Raw genomic sequence first — 12,238 nt, forward strand, 5'->3', positions numbered from 1 at the left:
TCCACTGAAGTCCTCCTGGAAACCCCACATTTTCCAAGGTTTGGCCAATAGAGCACAAACTCTGGCCAGACTTGGTAAGGCTTCCAGCACAGGCCCAGCAATGAAGTCTGGACAAGAGGGGCTAAACATGAAGAGGCTCATTATCAGAAGGCTGACTACCAAGCAAGAAATATATTTTGGCCACAGCAACCTAGAAAACAGACCAAATTACAAAACGGCTTTCAGCCCTGTTCACTCCTTTTTTCATTCCAAAGCAACAATGGCCAGAATGGCAGAAACTGGGAAATGGTTCACAGAGTTGGGGGCTGGCTGCAAATATGCATTTAAAGAGTAGTACCCTCACTGTGTGATCTTCTTCCAACACCCAATGCAATGACAAACTCCTAGGGAAACTGAACCTCATGGACAGCCCAAACGCAACACTGACTCCTGCCCCTAAGATACTGGAACAACAACATCATCATTTATTTTACAGATGAGGAAACTGAGGGACAGAGGATCGTCCCATAGTCACAAAGCACTCTTTCCACCATATGAGACTTACAGGACAACACAGTCAAGAATCACAAGGGACGAGAAAGCTTGGAAGGAATGCAAACTACATCAGTGACGGTCACAATCCTACCTACAAAATCATCGACTATCATCATTTCACTACAGACTGAATGTCAGTATTCCAGCTATAAGGACCTTACTTTCTATATTAATATACTTAAATTCAAATCCCCATTTATCATAAAAATGAAAATGACCAGGAGGGTAATGTTTTCAAAAAAGAGTACCAGAGACTGTGAAACTAAACCCCCTGGAGACTAGTCTCCTCTCAAAGTGCAAACTCCTTTTAACACCACAGGGGATTGTGTCTCTGCATAAAAAAAAAAAGTTTTTAAAAGAAACACATAACTTGAGGCTTATTGCTTCTGCTTAGAAGTAATAAATAATTTGACATTTTCCGGGGACTTTAAAGGGGCCATTAAAGCCCACTTTCTCAAATTCTGATGGTTCTAAGTTCAATAGGAATCTGCTGCTATGATTAGAGATGAAAAAGGTTATTACGAAAATAACTCACCTTGGCTAAGGAAATTTTGAGCAAGTAACCTCTATAATTTTCAGTGTAGATTTCCTTTTATATTTTTGCAAATGACCAAAGCCCAAGGAAACCAAATGGGAGCATAAGTGGATCGAATGATTCAAAAGGTAGTTAAGACTAGTATTAGTTCTGAGATGCAACTATCTAATGTTTATTATGTCTGTAGGGTTATATTGAAGGCAAGGGGGAGTCATAATAAAATAGAATACTATGGGAAAGAAAGATTAGGAGGGGTCTTTATCAATTTATGACTCTATTAAGGAGTAATGACCTGCAAATTCCTATATGATAAAAGGCAGTGAGATGTGCTTCCACACTCAATTGGTCTAGCTTTCCAAACTAATCTAGATCACAAAAATCTTAAAACCTAAGGGTCTAAGAAATAAAGACTAAAATTCAGGATAACATTTGGTAGACTTTCAGGATCTTAACACTGCATAAACTTCAGACCAGCATGCTATAAGACTTGGTAGCTAACATGTAAGCAACAAGGTAGAGCAAACCTGAAGCCAGAAAGACATCCTCCTGAGTTCAAATGTGGCCTCAGACACTTACTAGCTGTGAGACCTTTGGCAAGTCACTTAACCCTATTTGCATCAGTTTTCTCATCTGCAAAATGAGCTGGAGAAGGAAATGGCAAACCACTCCAGTATATTTGCCAAGAAAACCCTAAATGGGGTCATGAAGAGTCACATACAACTGAACAACAACCGCTAACATTTAAGCCTTCTCAAATAAGCCTCAAGGTATGAAGTCTTTAGTTGGTGGTGGTATGCATGGGTCTCTTTTAAAACAAATATTCATTATTACACATGTGAGGATATGCACAAAGTTCAGCTCGAAGGGAGGTTCAAACCACCAACATTAATGACAGTGTGTTGAGTGGTGGCATTCTCTCCATCTGTCTGTACTGACAATATGGGAAGCATATCCCCGCCGCTGTTCTAGGCAAATACCCAACAAGAATGAACAGTATTCACGTGAACTGAGTTCTCCTATTTGTTTGACCACTCCTTCTAGGTCTTGTTTGTTGGTTTTTCATCCAGGTCCCACTCACTATGAGTATCCCCCAAAGGTCTGTCTTAAACCCTCTTCTCTTTTCCTCTGATCTCACATGGAGATCTCTTCACCTCCCATGGGTTCCACTTTCATCTCTATTGCTATGCCTCCCAAGCTACATACCCAGCCCAAGTCTATATCTCGAGCTACACAAGTCCTGTATCAGCTACATTGTTTTGGGAATCTCAGATCAGAAGTCTCACGGGAATCTCACTCAACAGGTCCAAAACAAAGACTTATTCTTTTCCCAAAAAACTCTCTCCTCTTCCCAACTTCCTAATTACTGTCAAGGGTATCACAATCCTCCCAGTCACCTCAGCTCTTAACTTCAATGTCATCCTTAACTCCTTACTTACTCTCACCCCACATATCCAATCCATTGCAAATGTTGTTTCTACCTTCTCAGCACCTCTTATGTAAACTGCCTTTTCTTCACTGACACAGCTACCACCCTAGTTTATGCCTTCATCATCTCTCTTCTAAAATAGAATGATAGTCTTTTAATTGGCTTCCTGCCATAAATCCCCCCCCTTCCATCCCCCACTCAGATGTCAAAGTGATTTAAATCAGCTCCCTACACAGTAAACTCCAGAAGCTTACTATTACCTCTAGGATCAAATATAAACGACTCTATTTGGCATTCAAGTTCTTTATAGCCTCTCTTGTTCCTACTTTTTCATTTAATCCAATCTAGTTACGCTGGCCTACTTGACATGACCCTTCCAATTCCTGTCTCCATGCCTTATACTGGCTGTCCACCATGTTTAAAATGCTCTCTCTTATCACCTTGGCTTCTTACTGCCCATCTTCCTTTAAGATTCCACCCAAATCTTGCCTTCTGCATTTGTTGTCTCCCCCATCAGAAAGGGATAGGCATCCTTAATCCATTTGCTTTTCCCTCTGTGATTTCTTTTAAGTAGCTATGGAACTCATTGAGATCTTGTACTATTCTGGGATTTGGTGTAATCGGCACAATGCCATCTGGAGGACTTGTCTACAGGGAAGCCCTCTTTCATTTGGACTCCACATTGGACACCTTCCTGAAAAGTAGGAGTGACAACTTCTGGCAATATGTATGTTTTATGCCTTGCTTGACACCAATAATCAGGAGACTACTGAGATTGTAGCAATCAAGGAATCTTGTATGATCTTCACATACGCATGGGAAACAACATGACGGAAGAAGACCTTTAAAGATGCCTTCTGTTCTACTAAGTCAAATGCATTTTATAATAATCAGCAAGCAATTGTGCCGGTCGCGCCGTGCGCTCTCCTCCTATAAGGAGCAGGCTGCCAGGGTCATACTACTTACCAGTCTTCAGTGACCACCCAAATAAACACATAGACGAGCCGATCAGAAGGTGCAGGCACTCGAGCTTTCCGATCCCTACTGTTCCTTAAGTACCTTCTTAGCCCCTCCTCCTCAGCCCGCCTACTAGTCATTGATTGTAGGATCAGATACCGGAAGGGGATGGCTGGGGTTAGTGCCTAGACAAAGGGAGAGTACGTGGCACAGGAAGTGAGGCCTAGATACTGGAAGGAGGCGTCTGGGGTTAGTGCATAGACAAAGGGAGAGTACGTGACCCAGGAAGCCAGGTTTGGACACAGGAAGGAGACGTCTGGGGTTAACGCAGCACCTAGGGAGAGGACTAGACAAAGGGAACTCATTCTCTGCCGTCCCACTCCCACATGGCACAGCCCCCTGCCTCAGGAGCACGTGCTCTGGCTACTTCCTTGTATCCTGTTCCTTCCCCAGCTTATCACAGCTCCACATAGCACTGCCCCCTGCCTCGGGAGCGTGAGCTCCGGTTACTTCTCCGTATCCAGTTCCCATCCCAGTTCACCACAACTCTGCCTAGCACAGCCCCTGCCTCGGGAGCGTGAGCTCCAGTTACTTCCTAATACCCAGTTCCCGCCCCAAGTTGCCACAACCCTCACTTGGCAGTAGCCAACATCAGACAATCCCTCACAAGCAATAAATGACAGGATTTTGTATCCTCTGTACCTTTCATTCAACTGTGTGACTGAGGATATAGTCTGCTAAAAATAAGATGTCTGTTCACCTTTTCACAATCTCATCAAAAATATACTCAAAAAGTAAGCAGATCATTCTCATAAAGATGTTATAGAAATGAGAAAATAGGCAAATGAATGGCTATTAATAAAGTCCTCTCAATCATCTTTTTTTTAAAATGTTACTATTCCTGATTCTTTCTAGTTACTCAGCATCTTCCTTTTTTTTCACATATCTTGAAAATCATTTGATCCCTCAATGCTTTCAACACTGACCCTCCAGCATGAATGTTTTCTGAGATTCATCTGGTCTGGTATAGCTGTTCTTCCAATATTTCTCTTCTAGCAGCCATTTCAACTTCACAGAATATATCAGAGGCCGGGAAGGATGAAAACCAAGTGTGGTTCTTCCATTTAATGATGATGAAAAGTTTGGGAGAGGAATTCTTACAGAGCTGTGCCATTCCCAACGATTCGCTGTCTCTTCTGTTTCATCTCTAAATGTTCTTGGTGATAAGCTGGCTTAGTTGAATCTAATACCAAGCTTTCCACACACTTATTCTGCCCCTTCATTGTTGTTTTGCCTTGTGAGGTAATATTGCACAAAATTTTCTCCCAGTCTCCTCCCTAATATTTTGCAAAATAGCTTCTGTTCTAAACCCACATTGCCCTTGATTCTCTTATTTCTCTTCTCATTAAGATCAAATGTTTTCCAGCAGAAGCAGTTCCTTGGCTCCTCCATGTTCCTCACTATGCCAATGGCTTTATGGTGATGATCCGTGCCAACGTCTTTTGCTTTTATCTGATTCCCATCATGCAGCATGAATGAATCAGGTTGGCACTGTTGCATTATATTTCTCCTTCTAACTGATCAGACTGTATACAGACAGCTGGTATAAGAATAACACAACAGCGATCAATTATTAGCAGTCTATTAAAATACGGTCAATTTTATTGGTGTATGTGATGTTGTTCAGTGCTCAGCATGTGCACTTCTTAAATGAAGTATTCATGATATATATAAGCATGATGCTTCTCATTGGTCTATAGACCTTTGGTCTCTTTCATTTCTTAATCCCAAACCATATTTTCCAATTATTCCTTGCAATCTTTTGCATCAAGATTACTGAGTATGGGGCAGTTAGGTGGCACAGTGGATAGAGCACCAGCCCTGAAAGCAGGAGGACCTGATTTCAAATTCAGCCTCAGACCAAACACTTGATGCTTACCAGTTATGTGACCCGGGGCAAGTCACTTAACCCCAATTGCCTACAAAAAAAGAAAAAAAGATTACTAAGTATCAATGTCTACTCACAGATAGGCAGCTAGGTGGCATAGTCAGTAGAATGCTGGGCCTGAAGTCAGTAAGGACTGAGGACTTTTCAGCATATTTGTCCCACCTATTCTTACTTCGGGGCAGTGAGGTAACATAATGGATAGAGCACCGGGCCTGGAGTAAGGAAGACTCATCTTCCTGAGTTCAAATCTTGACCTCAGATACTTTCCAGCTGTGTGGCCCTGGGCAAATCACTCAACCTCTGTCAACCTCAGTTTCCTCCACTTCAAAATGAGGACCATCATAGCACCTGCTTTACAGGACTGTGGTAAAGATCAAATGAGATAATATTGTAAAGTATTTAGCACAGTGCTTGGCACATAGTAGATGCTCAATAAATGCCTGTTCTCTCCGTCTCCTTTCTTTTATGATAATCTGTTTGTATCACGAATACTGCAAGGTGAGATAAATCTTCCCATGAAATTATGTTTCTTACGAGCTTTAGGTGTAAAATGGAAGCAACCTTGCCAACTCCTTTTTTTCTCTCCCCAAAGAGAATTTGTGAATCATCAACCTTCAACCTCCTTATGTTTTCTTGTTTCATTTATAGTGATAATGTCAATACTAATTCAATCTGATTCCTCTAATAGCATGCTGCCATTGGTTGGTGGGCAAGGATTTCACTTTTAGAGTACCAGCAATTATTTTTTTCCTCCCAGCTCACACATTCCACATTCTGGGCAGAATAGGTAGCAAGTAGCAGAGTCAGCATTTGAACCCAAATCAGATTTCCCTGATCTGAAATTCAGTGCTCTTTCCACTGGACCGGCTATCTTTGTGTTGTTTCCCCTTTAGAAGTATTAAGTTCCTTGATAACAGGAACTGCTTTTGTTTTTCATTTCAAATGCCTACCACAATGGTTAGTAAATAGCACATACTTAACAAATGATCTTTGTATTAACTTGGTGTTTGCAGATGGTCTAACATCTTCTTCCTCTACTGCTATTTCACCCCCATCACTGCAGAACAAGAACACAGCCACAGAAGATGGAGGGCCACTGTATGTTTTTTCTCTGTTTCACAAGTCACCATGGCCAATGACTATCACCAGTCAGTAGTCCATCTGCTAGAGATGAGCCTCTCCAAACCTGACTGGGCTGGCCTGTAAGCAGCATACATGACCTGTCATCCAGATCGTACTTTTGCCTTTCTGATTTGGTAGAACCAGACAGAGTTTGTGGTCCACCAGGAAAGCCTTGGAAGTCACAGGATCACCTCCACACCATGATGAGGAAATGGAGTAGGACTTCGGTCACACATGGCATGAAACAAAAAAAATTTGCTCACCAACAATGGTAGACACTAAAGGAGGACTCCCGTGCAGAGTCCAAACAAAAGAGAGATTTCCTATTGATAGTGAGATCCTACAAATGCTTCTATCTGTGGATTATATTGTGCTGATTATATCAAGCCCCAGGATACCAAATGGTCTACCCATTAAGGTCCTTGGTCACTCAAAAAGGACTGACCAAGCAATCTACATGGGGAAAAAACAGCAGATGAAAAATGTATAGTGCCCAAATAAGGACATTCAATTGACTAGGCAGTCCACTGAGTTAGTCCAATATCACACTTATCTTGGACAAAGAAAGCAGGACAGTGCACTGGGCCCAGAAATGACAAGGAGAAGGAGGGCAGACTGTTTTGTGTTTGGGAAACTATAGAGAGATTTCAATGATCTCCCTGCTGTTCGCTGACACAAAAGCTCATCTTTTTAACATCAATATTGTCCAAGCCATATTATCATTATGAAACATGATGCTACCATAAAACACCACAATCACTGATGAATTAAAATCGTCAGGCACATGGTGAATCTAAGTATGACACAGCTTATTACAATAATGATTTACATGTCAGAAGTGACATAAAAGGCATCATGAAGAAAATAAATAACCTAGAATGCAAGTAGGCCAGTTATATAACATGGGCAAGCAATAATGGACAGACAGTCTGAGAACTACATTGGTACTTATGAACTACTGAAAAACACATTAGTGGTTTCCAACTTTTAGAAACCTGGGAGGGGCTATCGAATAATTGTAAAAGTCCACAAATGCACATGCAAAATTACAAATAATGCCTTACGATATGGGTAAGATTTTTCTAAATGAATGTAGATGCTATTTCAAAGCATCACTGAATTCCCAGAATCTTTTTGGTCATATACTTTCTCAATCAATGCATAGTAATAGTACAAGTATTATCATGTGGTGGGGGAAGGCAATCTACAAATTTTTTTCACATTAAAAGGGGGCTCTTATACCTGAAAACAGTGGCATTAATTGCTATCTAGGCAGGTCTCTTGCATATTGGGTAGATTTTCCAGAGAAGACTCATAAAGGACCATGGATAAGAATAGCACAGGATGAGAAGGCATAGATGGCCTGAGGTCTGATCCAGCAGAGGAAGACCACATCAGGGATAACACAAACCCAGCAAAGTAAGAATTTCAATCATTTTTCAGTTGTATCCCACTCTCCATGATCCCATTTGGGGTTCTTTTGGCAAAGATAGTGGAGTAGTTTGCCATTTTCTTCCCCAGTGGATTAAGGCAAACAGAAGTTAAGTGATTTATCCAGAGTCACAACTCCAGTAAGTGTCTGGGACCAGATCTGAACTCAGGATGATGATCCTGACTCTAGCCTAGCATCCTATCTGCTACACCACCTAGATGCCCTGAAGTAAGAATAGGTGTGACAAATTGTGCTGAAAGAAGATCAGAACCCTATTCTCAAAAGGCTTATAATCTACTTAATTATTTAGTAAGAGGATTTCAATATTGTAGCAGGGTCACTTGGATAATCCTTTTCGTAACTACATAAATCAGAACAAGATTATATTAAAAGAAAAGCAAAACACAAAAAAGACAAGGGGAGGGAGAATAAAAAGATAAAATAAAGAAAAAAACTGGACACAGATCAGTGACAAAATGAGACCAGTTGGGCAGGCAGTTATAAAGACCTAAAATTATCCAAAATTTTATATGACAGCAATTTGCATTAATATAGTACTTTACAAAGCACTTTTCTCAAAACAAACCTATGAGAAAGGTGGAGAAATTATCATTATTATCATTGTTCTTGTTTTACAAATCAGAAAATTAAGAGGTTAGGTAACTTGCATATGGTCACATAACTAAGTACCAGTAGCACAACTTGAACTCGGGTCTCCCGATTCTATGCCCAGCCTTCTTTCCACCATCCTCTGCTGCCTCTGTAGTACTAGAGTTCAAGATTGCTCATTTTTTATCCTTCTTCAGAAAGTCTGGGGAATGAAAACAAAACTAGCCTATAAAATTATATGGCTAAACAGAAACTTTATTTCTTATTGAAAAATGTTTTCCTTTCCTTTCCTGTTCATCCATCCAAATAATAATAATTAAGTTTCTCAAGGCTATCATTCATTAAGTCTTACTGATCATCAGCACATTGTATAAAATCAATTTTATTTCCAAAAAAATACAGTCTTCCTCCCAGCTGTTTAGACCAAACCAGAAATGTCTGCATTGAATCACCAAGTTAGGTCAGCTGAATATTAGTGTGATTTCAATCACACAGTTATTAATTCCATTAAACAAAGAAAAATAGTTAAGCACTTGAGCTTCCCCTTTAAAAAAAAATTAAAAACTCTCTTGAGTCCGAGGAACCTGAATTATGTGCCTATAAAACAAAATCTTGTAAAACTCCATTATCTTTTAATTAAGTAGATTAAAATACTTGAACTTTTGAAATATCAGAGGTATGTGCAATCTGAATCAAATAAACCTACAATACCCCCAGCCAAAACTCCCCCTTAGCAAATTCAGAAATCAGCACTCCATCAAGTGACATACATTCTGCATTTGGTCAACCCTGCACACGTTTCATCCACATTCACACTCAACTCAGTGGCAAAAGGAAAGAGCTTCTCTCTACTCTTATGAGTCAGTATTTGTAAGACCCTGAATCAGCCTCAGGGCTCAGCTCTGTGAGCCCCATAACTATGATCCTTCAATCACTAAATCATCAGGATATCCAGTCGCTACCCGCCATTCTTCCTGCAGGAGGGCTGAGCAGAGAGTGTGAATGGAAAGCCAGGCCTCAGATATGTAGCTAAGGTTGTTCCCCATTCCCCAACTTCCATAAGCCAACAAACACCTAGCAAAGCCGATAGCATTGACCAGGAATACACAAAAGCAGACTTTTAAGCTGAACTCGGAGAGCTCCTTAGGGCAGCCCCTGATCAACTAACTCACTTTCAAGAGGCAAAATTTGGAAGAAGTATTCTCTCAAATCACATTGGTCTTTGCAGTAGTAGTGATTGAGGCTATTAGGCTAAGAACTAAGATTCTGGAGGTGAATGTCCTCAGAGAATAAGAAAACAAATATTCAAATCAAGCTACTGTTTTCACCCATGGTGAAGGAATGCTTCATAGAAGTCCTCTGGTATACCTAGTTGCCTACAACTACACAGGGACTGTTTCAGAAAGACTGCATTTTTAAATCTCTCAGGGAAGAACACTATGGTTAAGAATAAATATTTATCTCCTATCAATAGCAAATGAGCTATTAAAAATATAATGAAGATTTCTGGTCCCAAAATGGTGGAATGAGGAAGGAACCCTCTGACACCCTCCCAAATTCCCCTCCAAACAACTAAGAAAACTCCTCAGAACTAACCTAGGAGCTGGGAAGCAGCTTACCAGACCAGGCAGGAAAGGTCTGTCTCATGGAAAGGGGGTCCGAGAGCAGCAGCAGCAGGAGCAGCCAGCACCACCACAGGGGGTCTGCAGCAAGCCTCCAAGCCTAGGGCAATCCACTCTCCTACAAACCAGCAGCCCCCTGAGCAAGTGAGCAGGCAGTGCAGGGCAGCAAGCCCCCACCCCAGCGACCCCACCCCCAGCACAGGCCACCAGTGAGGCCTTCATCCCATTCCTGACCAGTAGTGAAGCCCTGCCCCAGAGTGGGCCAACAGCAAGACCCTGCCTCTGGGGTCTACCAGCAGAGAGACCCTGTTTCCCCAGCAGCCCTGAAGCAGGGCCCCAACCCTGGGGCAGACAAGCAACAAGATCCCGCCTTCCAGGCCAGCCATCAGAAAGACTCCGTTACCATAGCAACCCAGCAGCAAGGCCCTATCCCTGGAGCAGCAGCTAAACCCTGCAGTGCACCCAAGGGAGGTCCCAACCCCCAATACAAGCCAGAAGGGAAGCCTACCCTCCAGAGAAAGCAAGCAGTTAAGCCTTAAAGTCCACCGAAAGTCAGCAGTAATACCCAGAGCCCCAGCACAAAAAGCATGGGACAGTGCAGGACCAGAGTTCAACTCTCACATAAAAACACCAAATCACACACAGAAAGACACAAAAGGCAGAAAAAATGAGCAAAAGCCAAAAAAGCTTGACTATAGAAAGTTACTATGGTGATAGGGAAGATCAAGGCATAAACTTAGAAAAGGACAATAGTGAAGCCTCAAAGAAAAATGTAATTTAGTCTCAGACCCAAAAAGAATTATTGCAAGAGCTTTAAAAGGATTTTAAAAAGCAAATTAGAGAAATAGAAGAAAAACTGAAAAAAGAAATGACAGGAACGCAAAAGAATCATGAAAAAAGAGTCAGTAGCATGGGAAAGATGTAAAAAAATTTACCAAGGAAAATAACTCCCTAAAAAACAGAATTGGCCAAAAGGAAAAGGAAGTACAAAAGCTCACTGAAGAACATAATCCCTTAAAAATAAGAATTGAACAAGTGCAAACTATTGACTCCATGAGACATCAACATATGATAAAACAAAATAAAAAAAGTTTAAAAAATTGAAGAAAATGTGGAATTTCTCATTGGAAAAACAACTGACCAAGAAAACAGATCCAGGAGAGATAATGTAGGAATTATTGAATTACCTAAAAGCCATGGTCCAAAATAAACAAATAAATAAAAAGCCTGACCAACATTTTTTAAGAAATCATCAAAGAAAACTGCCCTGATATATTAGAACCAGAGGGCAAAACAGAAATTGAAAGAATCCAGCAATCACCACCTGAAAGAGATCCCAAAATGAAAACTCCCAGAAACACCATAATCAAATGCCAGAGCTCATAGATCAAGGGGAAAGTATTGCAAGCAGCCAAAAAGACACAATTCACATATCATGGAACTACAGTCATGATTATACAGGAATTGGCAACTTTCACATTAAAGAATCAGAGGGCTTGGAATATGATATACCAGAAGGCAAAAGACTTAGAATTACAACCAAGAGTCACCTACCCAGCAAAACTGAATATAATCTTTAAGAGGGAAAAAGATATTTAATGAAATAGAAGATTTTCAAGCATTTCTAATTAAAATACCAGAGCTAAAAAAAAAATCTTACTTCCAAATACAAGATTCAGAGGAAACATAAAAAGGTAAAAAAGAAACAAGAAAGAGAAAACTTTAAAAATTCAATAAGGTTAAACTGTTTATATTTCTATATGGCAAAATAATATTTGTAACTTAACAACTTTATTACTAAAATAGCAATTAGAAGGAGTATATGTAGACAGAGGGTGTGGATATAAGATGGCTTTGATAGGATGATACCCCAAAAAACAAAATAAAGGGTCAGGAAAGAAAATTGCACTGGAAGAAGGAGGGGGGAGATTTAATGGGGTAAATTATTCCACATGAAAGAGGCATAAAAGAGTTATTATACTGGAGAAAATGTGGGGAGGAGTGGCAGGCAAAACTTAAACTTTACTGTCATCAAAATTGGCTTAAAGAGGGA

The 12,238-nt window shown here is 40.6% G+C and overlaps 1 protein-coding gene across 4 annotated transcripts in view; it reads right to left on the reverse strand.

The window, feature by feature from the left end:
• CUNH11orf74 (chromosome unknown C11orf74 homolog) overlaps positions 1 to 12,238 on the reverse strand; it is a 103,212-nt gene that overhangs the window by 72,424 nt on the left and 18,550 nt on the right. Inside the window, exon 2 of one of the 4 annotated variants that reach the window (XM_027837823.1) lies at positions 5,392 to 5,431. The exons of the other annotated variants lie outside the window; for them this stretch is intronic. The gene's annotated coding sequence lies outside the window, so the exon portion shown is untranslated. The remainder of the gene's footprint in view (positions 1 to 5,391; positions 5,432 to 12,238) is intronic. 4 annotated transcript variants of the gene reach the window in all.

This window comes from Vombatus ursinus, unplaced genomic scaffold, assembly GCF_900497805.2.
Source record: "Vombatus ursinus unplaced genomic scaffold, bare-nosed wombat genome assembly UNPS02014822.1, whole genome shotgun sequence".
Lineage (NCBI taxonomy): Eukaryota > Metazoa > Chordata > Mammalia > Diprotodontia > Vombatidae > Vombatus > Vombatus ursinus.